Source organism: Corvus kubaryi, unplaced genomic scaffold, assembly GCF_017639235.1.
Source record: "Corvus kubaryi isolate FWS band 111438036 unplaced genomic scaffold, C.kubaryi_AGA036_p1.0 66, whole genome shotgun sequence".
Taxonomy (NCBI): domain Eukaryota; kingdom Metazoa; phylum Chordata; class Aves; order Passeriformes; family Corvidae; genus Corvus; species Corvus kubaryi.
This window is the reverse complement of record NW_024582054.1, coordinates 2,282,917-2,297,668: the sequence shown is the minus strand read 5'-3', so window position 1 is coordinate 2,297,668 and position 14,752 is coordinate 2,282,917. Positions and strand designations below refer to the sequence as shown.

The following is a 14,752-nucleotide window of genomic DNA, read 5'->3' as shown; positions in this document are numbered from 1 at the left end:
TTTCCATGCACAGTTAGTTAAGATTTGATTTGCAACATATTGGGATTTATTTTTATCACTTGCTTAACTCAAAGTGCGACATGCTTGAGTGAGAAGATTGAGTCTGTGAGCTTGTGCTATCCTGGTGGCACGCTTTGGTGAAGGTAGTTTTCCTTTGAGCCTTGTACAGTGTTGATATTCCTGCCCTCCCCTCAGTGAAACTGTCTGCAGTCTGCTGCCTGGTGCAGGGATTACAAGGAGCGTTCTTTTGCCCAAAAGCAAACACTCCTATCTAAAGAAGTGCACTCAGGTAACAGGTGGGTTTTCTTTTGAGGTTGATGATAGGAGAGTTTTTCATTTGTTGAGTCTCGATATGAGGAAAGGCCCTTACTTTGGCTTTGTTAAAACCCAAATATTTCAAAAAGCCAGGGAAGTGTGAGGAATACTTATGATCAAGGTATGTTGGTGTTGAAAGCAACCTAAGACTGTAAATTGAGACTCTATTGTACTGTAAGGAAAGAAGTGAGTGAGCAGCATGATAGGAGTCCCTTCTCCTCTAGAGTAAGCTTTGTGTTATTACTGACAGCTGTTCTCGGGTATCTTACCAGCTATTTTGGGTGTTCAGTGTGCAACCAATCTGTCTGCAGAGAATGTTTGTAAAATTCTTCAAAATGTGTTAAAAATTTATGCATCTTAGAGTACTGTACGGTGATTGCAATCCTGTGCTGCACATGGGTTTGTTGTGTGGTGTCCCCCCTCTGCAGTGGGGTTGTTTCCTTCGCACTTTGGCTTTACGTGGCTGTGGTGCTTGAGACTGTGGTGGTGGTGAAGTCCTTTTAGGCCATCATGTTAACCAAGTATGTAGTGCCCTCTAAAACAGTGTAAAAATACATGTCTTCAGTTTTGCAAACATATCCTTCTCAAGTGTAACCTTTCTGTTTACTTAGCCCAAACTGGAACTGCTAATTATTCTGTACCCAGACGCTGAAGTGAGATATGGGATAGTGGATCTCTTTATTTTGGAGCCCAAACATCTTTTGGTTTAACATGTCAGTAATGCTGTGGTCTGCAAATATTTGAAACTGAGCTGAAAAATGTTAATGTAATTGCCAGATTATAGTTTCTGATCTTTCTTAAAATTTAGTTCAGGTTTTTTTAATGTTGGAAATCAAGCAGACAATGCAGAAGGCTGGCTTGGCTGAGCATGGATCAGAAGATTAGAGCTCAGGCAAAAAAAGAAATTGTATGCCCAGTGGAAGCAGAGTCTGCTGTCATGGGAGGAATACAGAGGGGCTGCTTGCCACTGTAGGGAGAAAATCTGTGTGGCCGAAGCTCAACTGGAGTTGAAACTGGGCAGTTCTGTGGGTGTCTATAAAAAGAGAAGGGTTATAGTAAATGGGGTAACACCAAGTTGGTGATTGGTCACTAGTGGGGTTCTGCAGGCCTCCATTTTAGGCCTAGTTCTCTTCAGCATCTTCAAAAATGACTTGGATGTAGGACTTGAAGGCATACTGAGTAAGTTGGCTGATGATGCTGTTGATTCCTTGAAGACAGGGAGGTCCTGCAGAGAGACCAGGACAAATCACAGGGCTGTGCAGTCACCAGATGGACAAAGTTTTAACAAAGACAAGTGCTGTGATGAGGCAACCTTGGATCAATGGACAGACTGGGGAGCAAGAGGCTGGAGAGCAGCACTGCGGAAAGGGACCTGGGGCTCCTGGTCTCTGGCAAGTTGGATACGAGTCAGCAGTGCCCTGGCAGCCAGGAGGGCCAACCCTGTCCTGGGGTACATCAGAACAACCGGGCAAGGGAGGGGATTGTCCTGCTCTGCTCTGCACTGGGGTGGCCTCACCTTGAGTGCTGGGGGCAGTTTTGGGCACCACAATATAAAAAACATACAAAGCTATTAGAGAGCATCCAAAGGAGGGGTAGAAAGATGAAGGGTCTAGAAGGAAAGCCATATAAGAAGCAGCTGGAGTCAGTTGGCTTGTTAGGCCTGGAAAAGACTAAGGAGAGACCTCATTGCAGGCTATGACTTATTCAGGAGAGCTACTGAGCTCTTCTCTCTGATGACCAGTAACAGGATCCAGGGGAATGGCATGAAGCTATGTTAGGGGAGATTTAGGCTGGATATTAGGAAAAGGTTCTTTGCCCAGAGGGTGGTTGAGCACTGGAACAGGCTCAACTGGAACAGGGAAGTGGTCAGAGCACCATCCTGACACAGTTCAAGAAGCGTTCGGACATTGCTCTCAGGCACTTGGTGTGACTCTTGGGGTGTCCTGTGCAGGGCTGGGAGCTGGACTTCAGTGATCCTTGTATGTCCCTTCCAACTCAGGATACTCTATAACTCTGTGGTACATAGGAATGGTAGGATTTGCTTGCTGCAGGTCAGGAGAAGGTCCATTAACAGAGTGCTCCAGTCTGGGCTTGATTTGTCTCCAGTCTATGGGACATTAGGGCTGCAGAAATGCGTCTTCCATTCCCTTTACATCAGTCACCTGCTAAATTTTTTTCAAATGTTTCTGCTGAATCTCTTGGAATAAGAGTTAAAAGTGCATCCAAGCCTAATATTGGAGTGTATTAACAGATTTTAAGAATGTTTGTACCTGATAAAATTGGTATTTCAGCTAAAGTTCAGGGTTTTTTTTCCTCAAAGCGATGAATATTAGTGTGATGTAATTAGTAAAGCAAATAGGATGAGATGTTTCATTAGTGTGTCTTGGAGCTTAGCCCTCTCGTGGCAATTGCTGTTTCAGCAGTATTGGATGGGATCTATATTTTCCTAGCAAAATCGAGAACTTTTTGTCTGGGAAGTTCAAGGTGTGGGGGGCAGCTACACCAGCCTGGCACAAGCCCATGTAGCCTCTGGAAGGGCAGATGGTGCTTTTGTACTCCCCCAGCCTGGCTGGTCCTTCCTACCTCCTGTACTTAAAGATGTGTGCAGCTGCAGGGTGGGCTGCGTTGAGGGATCAGTCCTGCCAAAAGCCAACACTCCAAAAGAAGGGGGAAGAGAGCCCTGTCCCTCCCCTGCCAGCAGCATGTACCTGCTTTATAATGGGTTTGACTGGCCCTGTATGGCCTTAGTAGGATGTTTCTGGGATCGGCTGACACTTACGGTATGTCTGGGTTTTTTTATAAACAGGATTTGTTAAAAATGTGGTTGTGCCCTGTGTTCTTGCTCTAGATTGTTTCAATTCCATGTAATGTATTAGTAATGTTTTCTTTCCCATGCTTTTCCTAAGTCCATCAGAAGCCAATCATTGTGTGTTTGTAGTAATGATGCTGTCATATTGTCAAGACTGGATAAAAATAATTTAAGACCTGCCATAGGCTCTTTGTAGACACTGTCAGTGGCATCATATAACCCTATGGATTTTCATAGTGGGTCTTCAAATGTGTAGGGAAAATAAAATGCTGTTAGGTAATTCAAATTGCCACAGTGCATCTGAGCTGGTCTTCTCTACATTTTCCTATTTGTAAAACAGTTTGAAGCTTTGTCTGTGTGCTCTCTTGCAATGGAAAAATTTTAAGTAAAGCTTGTTGGATTTTACTTCAGGCATCCAGGAAAGCTTTCTTAGCTGAGAATGATGTGGACAGCATTTCAGAATGACTTCAGGTTTGTTATTATTTGGTGTAAGAGAATAACTTTTTTTTGCTTGAGACATTCCTTTATCTATGTATTTGAAGGAATGTCATGTGGAGTCCATAACTTCTACCTAACAGCATTGACATCTAACTCTCCTGTTACTGTAGCTCACTGAGTTGTGCAACTTTCAGTTGTTGGATATAAATGGGTAAATACTTCTATGAAAAACTAAAGAAAAACGTGTTAATTTTTTCCCCTCGAGATTTATAGCCACTATGTATTTTCACATTCAACTGGTGGAATATAAACCTTTGCTGGCATGCTTATTTGGGTGAACTACTCAGACAGGCTCTTCTCAAAGCCTTTATTTAGAAGAGTGTTTATGTTCTGCACTAAAGGACATAGGGTAGCAGATGAAGAATTGATGTGTTCCTATGGATTCTTGACTGTGGTGGATTATGACTCAAATGGACTAAAGCAGAAGATGCTATTTGGATTGTGAAATTACTGAAAAAGAAACGTTCATTTGCAGTATCTATGGGTTTTACGCTTGTCTTACTAATTCTCTTTTTACATTTGAAATTTTTAGCCCGGCAGAAGATTAGAGTTTTCTCTTTAATGGAAATCTCTGACACACAGAGTGTACTGGATAAAGAACTGGATGTGGATAGTGGGTGCTTCTGGCTGGGTGAGTCGGGTTCTTCTGTGGCTGGGCTGGGCTGAGCTGCTGAAAACAACACGACTGTCTTCTGGAGGAGTGCAGCTGGTGGTGGAGGTGTTTGCACCTCCTCCTCCATGGTTCTGTGGCTTGAAAAAAACCACAGACTCCCTTATTGCCAGTGTTACGTTCTTCACACACCCTTTTTAGTTTTATGTTCTTTAACATCTGTAGCTTCTGCAACTTCTGTGATTTTTTGGTCAATTACACTGGCCTGGTGCTGGAGGTCTGCAGTTTATAACACTGGAGAACTTTCCTTAAAGAGTATCTTTTTGTAAAGGAAAAATAAACTCTGGTTTTTTACATCTAAATAAACAAAACTTACATTGTCATTATATTAAATCACTCTTCTGCTCTTGTATTTCTAGGTTATGTTTTTTCCCAGCATGAATGAACTATTACTGAAGTGTAGAATCTCAGATTGTGGTCATGTGGAAGTGTTTCATGTACTTCATTAGGAATGGATAGCCTTACTGTTCTGTTTCTTCATAATCTGATTTCTCATATAAATAATTTCCTTAGTTTGTTTCCTAGAATTGCAGTTTCATTAGAAACAAGAGTGTCTAGTATTCCTCTTACAATAAAATTGAGTTGTTCAGCAGTGTATGTTTCTCTCTATCCTAGGGTTTTAGTTACAAAGTGTTTTGACTGCAGCATTTGTAGATAAGCAAGTGTGCTATTTTAGGCCCCTTCCAGTCCAAAAATACAGCAAAAGACCCCTGACTTCCTTGTAGCTCCATCTCCTAACTTGGGTTCAATGGTGCGTCTTGTAATTATTCATTTGGCTTCAGACCATGGTACTTTTAAAGGTTACGGATCTAGTGTCAGGGTCAGTATTGGTGTAGTCCACTGACACTGACTGGGTAATTTTTCTGGCCTTGAGTTGAACAGTTGAAACTGGGAATGAACTTTCATGGGTTCATAACAGTAAGCTGTAATAATAGTCTCTGGATTCACAAGGTACTTTCCTATATTTCTCTTTTGGTTTGGGTTTATTAAAAGTATTATACTCAGTGTTCTGCAATTCTCTTCACTTTCTTCCCATGGATAAATGAGCATCGAGTTCCCAGAATGTAACATCTCCTTTTATTAATGAAATGGCAGCAGCTTTGAAATGGACAAGAATCAAGGCAGATTCCAAAATTTGTCTGTTCAGATAAAAATCTGGCGTTGAAGAGTCTGCTGCTGTTCATGGCTGGGCATGCAGTTTGAGAGAAATTATATTAGCACTGAGGGGTTTTTTAATGTGCAATTTTACTAATATTCTGTGGCTGGTTCTGCTGCAATTCAAATATTTTCTCATTTGAAACTGAGTATAAAATCTAATTTGTTTTTCCTTCACCCTTTCTCCTTGGAGATCTATCAAATTATCCTCTGCTTTAAATTCAAGCTCTTCATGGAAATCAATCGTTCTGACCTCCTGTGAGGTAAATATTATTTTCATTAATAGGAAAATTGCAAAGCAGACAAGTAAAATTGCTTGTCTGAATTATGCAGAGCTTGAGACATGTGGTCAAATTTCTAGACTGCGTGTTTTCAATAAATTCTTTACAAAACTTTTTTAATGTAATAATATTGTAATAATATTGATACTGTCTAATCAGACAGAAGAATACTTTGGTTCCTGAAGCACTGTGTGACCAAGAGGACAACTATGAAATATTGTTTGTTTTGAAATGTGGATAAATGAGCTGTCTACTGAGAAGAGTACAAAACAGTTTGCAGTTTTCCTGGGGAAACAAACAAAGAATCCTTTTAAATGTTTTCTTAATCTGGCAGAAAGCATGAAGGTCCTTGAATGGGCAGAGAAACTTCCACTCTAATGGTAATGACCAGGTCTGCCAAGTGAATCAAATGGGGATGGAGATGTAAGGTGCTTGTGTCTTATAAAACAACAGATTATCAGTTCCTGTGAACTGCAGGAGAGAATATCTTGAATATCTTACTTCTGGCTTTTTCATTAGGATGGAAATAATGAGTTCTGCTTTATCTCAAAGGCCCTGTAGATGAATTTTTTTTTTTTTCCTTGAGCCCATGCTTGTAACATAGCAGAGCAGAAGTTTGGTTACATATGCAAAAAGCTTTCTAGCTAAAGAATTGTCTTGTTATTATAGTTGAATTTTCAATTAGGGATAGAAGATATAATTTATGGAGTGTGAAACTTATGGATTACTTGGATTTTCAGTTTGACACAGTTTCAAAGCTTTTGAAGACAAATTCTCCTTAACAGTGGAATTTTTCATATTATCTTGGATATTTTGAAACTATAGTATGTAGTTAATACCTCTTTTAGTGAATTTTACAGGCAGTAAGCATCTATACAACTTTCTACTGTGAAGCTTCCTTCTGTAGAAGGTGTATGTTTCTGGTGTGCTCTGAAGGGGACTGGAGGCTCATAGAAGTGATGCTCACAGTGCATTTGTGCACTGTAACCGGAATCTACAATTGGATATTCCTGGCTGAAATGCCTTTTGTAGTAAAGGGTCAAGTAGTGGAGCTTCTGCAGTATTGCAGTATGTTGTGAAGGATGGGGCAAATGTGATGTCACGTGTTGTTCAGTGGCACTTCATGGCTTTTACTTTGTTCTCTGTTAGGCAGTTCTTTGCCTTCTTGTTTTGGACACCTAATTTGTGTAGCTGATTTTGTGTATTATCAGTTTATCAAAGTGTTGCTGAAAACCCTTTATATAAAGAGAAGTCATTATTATTTGCCTTTGCCATGGGTGCTAGAAGCTGGAAGACCAATATTTTTGACGAATGCTTGGCTGCTGGATGACTGGCTCTCATTGTCCTTCTCTTGCCTTGATTTCCCTTTCTTTACATTTTATTTAATGGTATATACCTTATTTGCTAGGTACTTTGAACACATATCAGCCTGTGAAAGCATCCTAACAGCAGCATATCCTCTATGGTGCTTCCTCTGTTTTTATTGACAAACAGCTTTAAAATTCCAGAGTCAATTAAGACACCAGCTCAGTCTTTCTTTTAACGGTAGTCAAATGGATTAAAAATACATGGGGGAAGGGATGGGAAAGCAGAATGGAAAGCAGTGAGTTTTCAAATTGGGAATGTGCAAATTCTGTGTTGAATTTACCCTTTCTAAATGTTTCTCCAGTATTTTCTGCCGCAGACAGATTATTAGTTCTTTCTTTGGCAGCAGTAACTCATTCTATGATGTAAGATCCTGTCCATATCTTGTAGCTTAGCTGTGACAGCTAGGCTGAAAAGTAATAGAATGACTTTTATGAAGAGAAAACCTAACTTTTAAAGAAGTAATATTAGTATGAAGAATGGGTCATTACCTAATGTAAGGGGGGGAAGTGGACTCCTGGTATTTTTATATGGGTTTCTTCATTACAAACTGATGTATTTGCATTCCTTGCATTAAAGTGCTTACTGTTACCAGGAGTAAGTCCAAAGTTCACATGTTCATGGTTGTGCTCTGTAAACTCAGTGTTTCACTTCAGTTAGTCCAAGTCTGGACGAAAGCATTAGTTCATAGACAAGGAGCTCTTTCGACTTGGCAGCATCCTCTCTGTGTAGGTATTTTACATGTGCAGTTAGTAACGGTAAACATAAAGCCATTTGTGTGCTGTTACAGTCACATTGTAGAAAAACTAGAGGCTAGAAAAACTGGCCTCAGCATGGAAATATGTAAGCCATGGTGGCTGTGAATAATCAGGAAGAGTTACGACATAATTCAGGAGAATGATGTTGTGAACGTCAGAAGGCGGCTTTTCCCATTAAATTAATTTAAATGAAATTTTGTTTCATTACCACTTTTGAGAAAAATGTTAAGAATTCCAGTAATTGACTCCTGTTGACATGGCAGCAGAGTAGTTAATGAACTTAATGCAGCAGTGCTAATTTTGATTGATACTGTGTAATTATGATGTCAAAGGTATTTAACTTTGTATCAGGCTGTAAATCTGCATCAGACTTCTAGTCTACCCTTGAGAGAAAAAATGCATAAAATAGGAAAACCCAGACACTCCCCCAACCTGAGCTATTTTACAAAAGAGTATGAGAAAGTAAAAAGGTTTCACTAGTTCAGCCTACTTCCTTGTCAGTAGCGTATCTCTGAGAAACTCCTGAATGTCTTAGTGTCTGAAAAGCAAAAAATAAATGTTCTCTGTGAATTTTGATGTCAGCAGCAGCAGTGTCCTCTGACAGTCCTCTGTGCTCTTCTAGCTTTTTTTCTTTCCTAATATCTTTAGTCTAACTGGAGGTCTTACAGCCTGAAGGTAGAAGGCAGCCTTCCAGACTTCCTTGAGCTGCTCTGTTCTCACTAAGAAGAAACAAAACTTCATTTTTTTTATCTAAAAGCGAAATTTATGGAGAATACAAGAGATCTGATTATTCTGGCCGTGACTCTTGAAGCAAATGTTCTTTAGCTTGACAAGCCAAGCATGAAGGGATATGCTTTCTTTGGATGTAAATTCTGTGTGTGATTCATTTGTTGTGTAATATTCTCATGTATTTTTGGTTTATTAGAATTACACATTGATTAGTATTGAGAGAGGTTTTATTATTGTCAGAAATAGTACTTCACTGTTCACTAGGGTGAAAGTCAAGATAGCTATGATTTCAAAGGTTAGTAGTAATCTATACACCTTATTTTATTATAAACTACTCCACCTTTTCTAGAATAAGGGATTTCAAATCTTAGAACTTTTTATAGACCATTACTTTTTGTACTTGTTTCTATATCACACTATTTCTCTTCTTGTTTCTATGTTTTTTACCATTTAATATTCATTGTTTCAGATCCTCCTTTTTCAGGAGGTTTTCCTGCTGGTGAATTTTGTAGCTCCCTATCTGTCTTTCTGACCCAGAAGTATTTGTGCTACCTTCAGGAGCATTTTATAAGTAAATTTTAAGAACTTAGTTGTGTCTATTTTGAATGTGCTCCTTTTGTTTGCCTTGTAGTTTAGGGTAGGTCAGGCTTGGTGCTTTTCAAAATCCTGTCTTGCCTCTGTGTTTCTGATGTGTATGAGTAATAGCCATTAGTCCTTAACAATCATATAGTTGGAAAGTCGTAGAAGAATTGAATTTACATTGTAGTAACATTACTTATCAATTTCTGTCATTCAGCATCTTCAGTGACAGCATGTTTGGTTGGAGATGAAACGTAGGGACCCTGTGGAACCTTCAGTTGCAGATGGCTTCTCAGGAGTGCTGCTCTGTGAGCTGTTCTCTGTTGTGGCAGTGTTCTGTGGGTGCAGGAATTCAGTCATCTGCTAGGCACAGGGCTTTGAAGTTACCAGCCCAAACACTCAGGGGAGTTAGGTGCTGAAGTCCTGTCTCCTTGTGACTGGTGTTTGCAAAATAGGTTGTAGGCTGGTGTCCAACGCCATGGGAGAAGCAGCATCTTTTTCCTGCAGTGAATCATCTCGTGTTTATTGAAGTTCACTGGTGAAACTTGTCCTGGCTGTCTTCGTTCCCCTGGTAGTAATTGCGGTAATAATCAGCCAAAGCACGTATGTCAAAAGCCTTTTGTTTTTATTCTGAAGGGAAAGACAGAACTATTAAAAATATTTTCATAGGTTTATGATGGCACAAGAACACTTTATGTAGGCTTCTTTATTTAGAAATTATAATGCCTATAGGTGATGCCTTCCTAAGGTAAACAGAGAAGGATATTTTCCATTGATGCTTGCTCCTTCTTTCTTTTGAAAATCTGGGTTCATTAGTAAGACATCCTGAAAGACCTGCTTACTTCTCTTAGGAGATGAAGGGTATGTAGGGTAGGGAGGAAAATATTTTTTTGTAAGTCTCTATAAGAAAGATATGTCTGAACTTCTTGTGGTTATTTTTTCAGCACTTTTGAATGCTGTTAGATTTTGCTGAGATTAAATGCTAGCTATTCTCAGTGTTTTCAGACAGCACTCTCTCTCTTTTTTTTGAACAAGCTTTGTCTACAATTTCAGTACTTCCTAATGTTTATAATTATATAAGGCTTTCAAAGCTTTGAACTGCTGTTCTGCAGGTGACTTGCCCTTTTGTGAGAACAGCTTTGCAGGTTGTGGCGGAGAAGTGGGGGGAGTGAAGCATTCCTTGGGTAGGTGGCAGATTCTGAGATCAGAGGGATGAATCTGCAAGGATTCCTCATCTTGCTCGTCGTACTGCATATTGATAGCTGGAACACAGCAAGCAACCCCTGAATTGTCTTCAAGTAACACGTTTTGGTTCTTTCAAGGATGATGTCAGAAAATAGCCTTTTTCAGTAGAACCAAATTCTTTCTTCCCTCCCTCCTTACATACGCCTACAGTGATGTTTTTTCAGCTCTACAAGTGTGTGTTTTCTCACTCTCTCTGCTGTGTAGGCGGCCTTCCCAATCACAATTGAGCTTCACAGGCAATCTTTAAAAAAAAAAAATCATCTCTACACAGCAGGTCTATAATTTAACACCAAAGGAAATGGAGAGTTCTGGGTTAGAATTGTGATGCGTCTTAGTAATGCTTGAATTGGCAAAGAATTTCACCCTAAAAAAAAAAGGAAATTGTTTTCTTGACCAGAAGGCCACTACCTGTGGAAGTTTTCTTTTTACATTCTACCCAAATGATTTGCCAAAATGTCAGTAGCAATCACAAACAAATAGACTTTAAATTTTATACTTGCTTCATTAGGTTTTGAGCTTTTATATCCCAGAATTAGAATGTGATTCTAATGAAAAAGACAAACTCAGTTTGTTGACAATATGAAAGTTAAAATGCAGTTTTTCTGGGAGTGTTGCCTTATTTTAAACATGATTTTAGTTCTCTCTGCCTTTTAGAAACTGCTTTTGCTGCACTGCATGATTATTTTTTATGTACTGCAGCTCTTTTGCTGATGCTTCTCATTTTTCCAAGGTCTTAATTTCACACAATATTTTGTAAATAAGCCTAAACTTAACTCGCAATAAAAAAACCCCCTCAGCTGTATTTTTAATTGCTCAAAAGAAGATAGCAATGATTATTTTCTTGAGCTCTGTTGATAACACTATTTGGCATTTCTTAAATAATTTTTGTTGATGCTAGTGTTCTTGCCGCCAGGTAGGTATGCTAAGTTTGTTCAAGTCTGTAAAAAAAGACTTCTGGGAGGGTAGCATGGGTGACCTAAAATTTGCTTATAAACCTATCAAATTTCAGCAACGATTATTACAAATAGCACTTGTATCATGATTTTATGTGCAGTTCGTGCTGCCATTGTAGCTGAAAGGAACCAGCCTTATCTGCTTATCCTGTCTGATACCTTTTCTGCCTCATGTCAGCACAAGTGCTCATGTAGCTGTGCAGTGAATTGGATTGGAGAAAACCAGGCTGGAGAATAATTGAGGCCTTCTTCTTTAGTCTCCGTACTTAAAGTTGGATTTTAATCTCTTTGATATGATTCACTGTATGTCTCCTCTAACACGTGAGCTTGGTGGGAGTAGAGTAGGACAAAAATTCATTGGCAGTATGTGCTCTGCCTCCAGCTTGTGCCTCTGCGGAGTTCTCGGGACTGCAGCATAAATCTCCATGGTTACATCTGTTTGCCTGGTCTAATTTTAGAGGACTCCTATCATCTAGAGATGCAAGCCTTTTGTAGCAATAGACAGAGGTCAGATGTTAAGGGTAATTCTGAAACAATGCAGATTATATTACGGGACCTGGTAAATAGGAAGGACCAGCTTTGAAACCTTTTTTTTTCCTGCTACACTCAGACTTCTTAGGGTACTGCAGCTGGTGACTTAGATAAAAACTCCTGCTCTCCCTTGTGTTTGACATGTGTTACAGACTTTATGTTGAACAGTGAGGAAAAAAAGTGGGCCACAGCACTGCTAAATGTCCCCTTTCTTTCAGGCATTGCCAAATGTGTGCTTAATCTCTAAATGCCTGGCAGAATGCGTTCTGGAAGAAAATAACTTGATTCAGAGAAGAGGTGATAAAAGAAGGGTTGGGATTGTTGTAGTGAGAAACTTATTATACAGGCTTTCTCAGATGTGTGAGTTATGTGCAAAAAATCAATTGGTTCACAGTTTTATAAGCCTTCATTGTTGCTTCTGGCTTCTTACAAGCACATTTTTCAGAATACCCTTTACCTTTTGAAAAGTATTTCATTTGATTATTTCCCACTCAAATTTTGTTCATGCCAATGATCTTTTTGCTTCTAGGTTTCACTGTGCTATGAAGTGGTTGGTTGTGACATCCACTGGGTATTTTTGCTAAAGCTGCATGTGTCTGCTTTCTCAGGAATTTGGATAGGTAAGAGTGCATGTTCTGCTTTCTGTACCTTCTTACCTTTTTGAGTACTGCTAGTTGTCACAAACTGAGTGCTGTGTTTGACTGCTGATAGCGTGTAACGTTTCATGCAATGTGTAAGGGGTGGTCTCCAGAAAGAACGTTTACCCGGTAGGCTGGCTGCCACAGAGTGCCAGACTGTATCCCAGTCTGTTGCTGAATGCTTCCTCTATACATGAGTGTTTTTCCAGGAGGGAGATGCAAGGGAATGAGATGGCTATTCCCTCCCCCCCTTTCTACTAGGTGTGTGTAGAAGTGTTCGTAAAAGCAGGTTGGACTCTGTTCAGGCTGTGACAGAATGCCTGCTTTTGTCACATTTTGTGAAACACAGCAGTTCTTGTAGGTGGTTTCTTTTAATCTACTTGTGAAACTAAACTCAAGTTGTTAGGAAGAAAGGGATGATTCTTCTGGATGTGCCTGATCCTTGCAAAAGATGGCTTTTAGTACATGATCTGTCCTTTCACAGAGTAATGTAGTGTATTGAAAGGTAAAATGGATGTGGCAAGTGTGAGATGCTGCGGTTTTGCCCATGCAGCCTTGCCCTCTGCCTTGTACCAGATGTGAGTCCTTTGCAGGTGTGTAATAACCTGGTTCAAGATGGTATATGCAGAAGGCCGGAAAATTGCAGTGTGTGGGTTTGGGGGTTGGGAGGAGGTGAGATGGGGAGCAGTGGTGTTGGTTTTGCAAAGATGGGCAGGGTTGGATTTGTTTTCAGCTTCCTCAATTAACAGGTTGTGCAAGCAGTAGTGCTGCCTGAAGGGAGGTGACCAGAACTTGCTACAGACTGCAGGGAGAACAAAACCAGAGATTTCAATTGAGATCAGTTGAAACAGATTTGCAACCAGGCAGTAAAAACATAACCCCCTCCACTGAACAGGTTTTAATCATGTGTTTATTAACACATATTGAAACCTGTACATATAGGATATGCAAAGGAAGTCCAGTCTGGAAGCAACAGTGTAAAAAACATTGCTGCCAAAGGAGAAACCCTCCCTTGTAACATTGGTTCGTCAGTCTGTTGGATGTCAAAAGAAACAAATAGGTTTCTTATGTGAGAGAATCTGCCCTGTAGTTGTTGCAGTTGCCTTGAAGGATGTTGTTGTATCAAAAGTGTCAGTTTAAAACTTCTTCTGAAACACTGTCAGCAAAGCTGCATTGTGTTGGCAGAGATTTAGCTTCTGAGATTTGACTTATGCTGGTGACAAAACCTTTCCTTCAGAGGGTGTATATACTGGAAACAAATATGTTTGTTCACAAATCTTGTGGAGTCCTTGGAAAAGGCTATTTTAATTATTTTGTCTTTCCCCTTGAATCATTTTACCTTTTCATTTGGCATCATCTTTAGTGTTGATTTTTACACACAGTTGTTATTGGGGTTTTCTTTGATATATAGCTCTCAAAGTTACTGACAGAGGAGAAAATAGTGTCCATCTCTTTCCCACTATATGAAAGTTTGTTTTGTTTTTATTTTTTAATGAAGTTTGTGGTTCTAAGAGGCTATTTTGAATCACAATATTAGTAAACACTGTAGTGGGGCACAGACAGCGAAAAAGTTACCACTTGAAGTAAGAGCACTCTTAGCTATCAATTTAACTTACTGGTGGGAAGTAAATGAGCAATTTTCCCCCCTACTATGTTTGGATTCCACAGCCTAGAGTGTTTGTCACATATTTTTCACAGAGAATGATCAGGTAATTAAACTTCATTTTGCCAGTGATGGTGTCGTCATATTACACCACCCAAACACCAAAAGTGGTAAAATCCTTTTTATTATACACGTGCAATTTTTGTTTGAGTGGAAATTTTTTCTCAGTGGAATTTTAAAAATTTTTAAATTCCAGCCTGTAGAAAATCCATTAATATTAAATTATACTTAAAACCTAATTTATTTCACCAGTAGCAGTTCTGGTTGCTGGCTGTTTACGAATGTGTCAGCTCATGGTCCTGTAGACCCAGTCTTGTTTGCTGAAATTCTTGAGCAGGTTTTATAGTTGGGAGTTGAGCATAGCCCTATTAGCAGGCAGCTTTTTTTAGGAATAGTATCATGCTCCAATAAAGCTGATGTTTCTTTGTGTCAAATACAGACTCTTAATTGGATTTGTAAAGATATTTAGGGGTAAAACATTCAGCAGCATAAACTCAGTTTTGTTAATTCCCCACATTCTTCTGTAGATACTGACAGAATAAAATTCTATATGAAACTTAACT

At 39.4% G+C, this 14,752-nt stretch overlaps 1 protein-coding gene across 7 annotated transcripts in view; it reads left to right on the top strand.

Moving 5' to 3' along the window:
* SIPA1L1 (signal induced proliferation associated 1 like 1) overlaps positions 1-14,752 on the top strand; it is a 206,277-nt gene that overhangs the window by 54,577 nt on the left and 136,948 nt on the right. For 5 of the 7 annotated variants that reach the window (XM_042048147.1, XM_042048144.1, XM_042048140.1 and 2 more), the window contains exon 2: positions 12,418-12,508. The exons of the other annotated variants lie outside the window; for them this stretch is intronic. The gene's annotated coding sequence lies outside the window, so the exon portion shown is untranslated. The remainder of the gene's footprint in view (positions 1-12,417; positions 12,509-14,752) is intronic. 7 annotated transcript variants of the gene reach the window in all.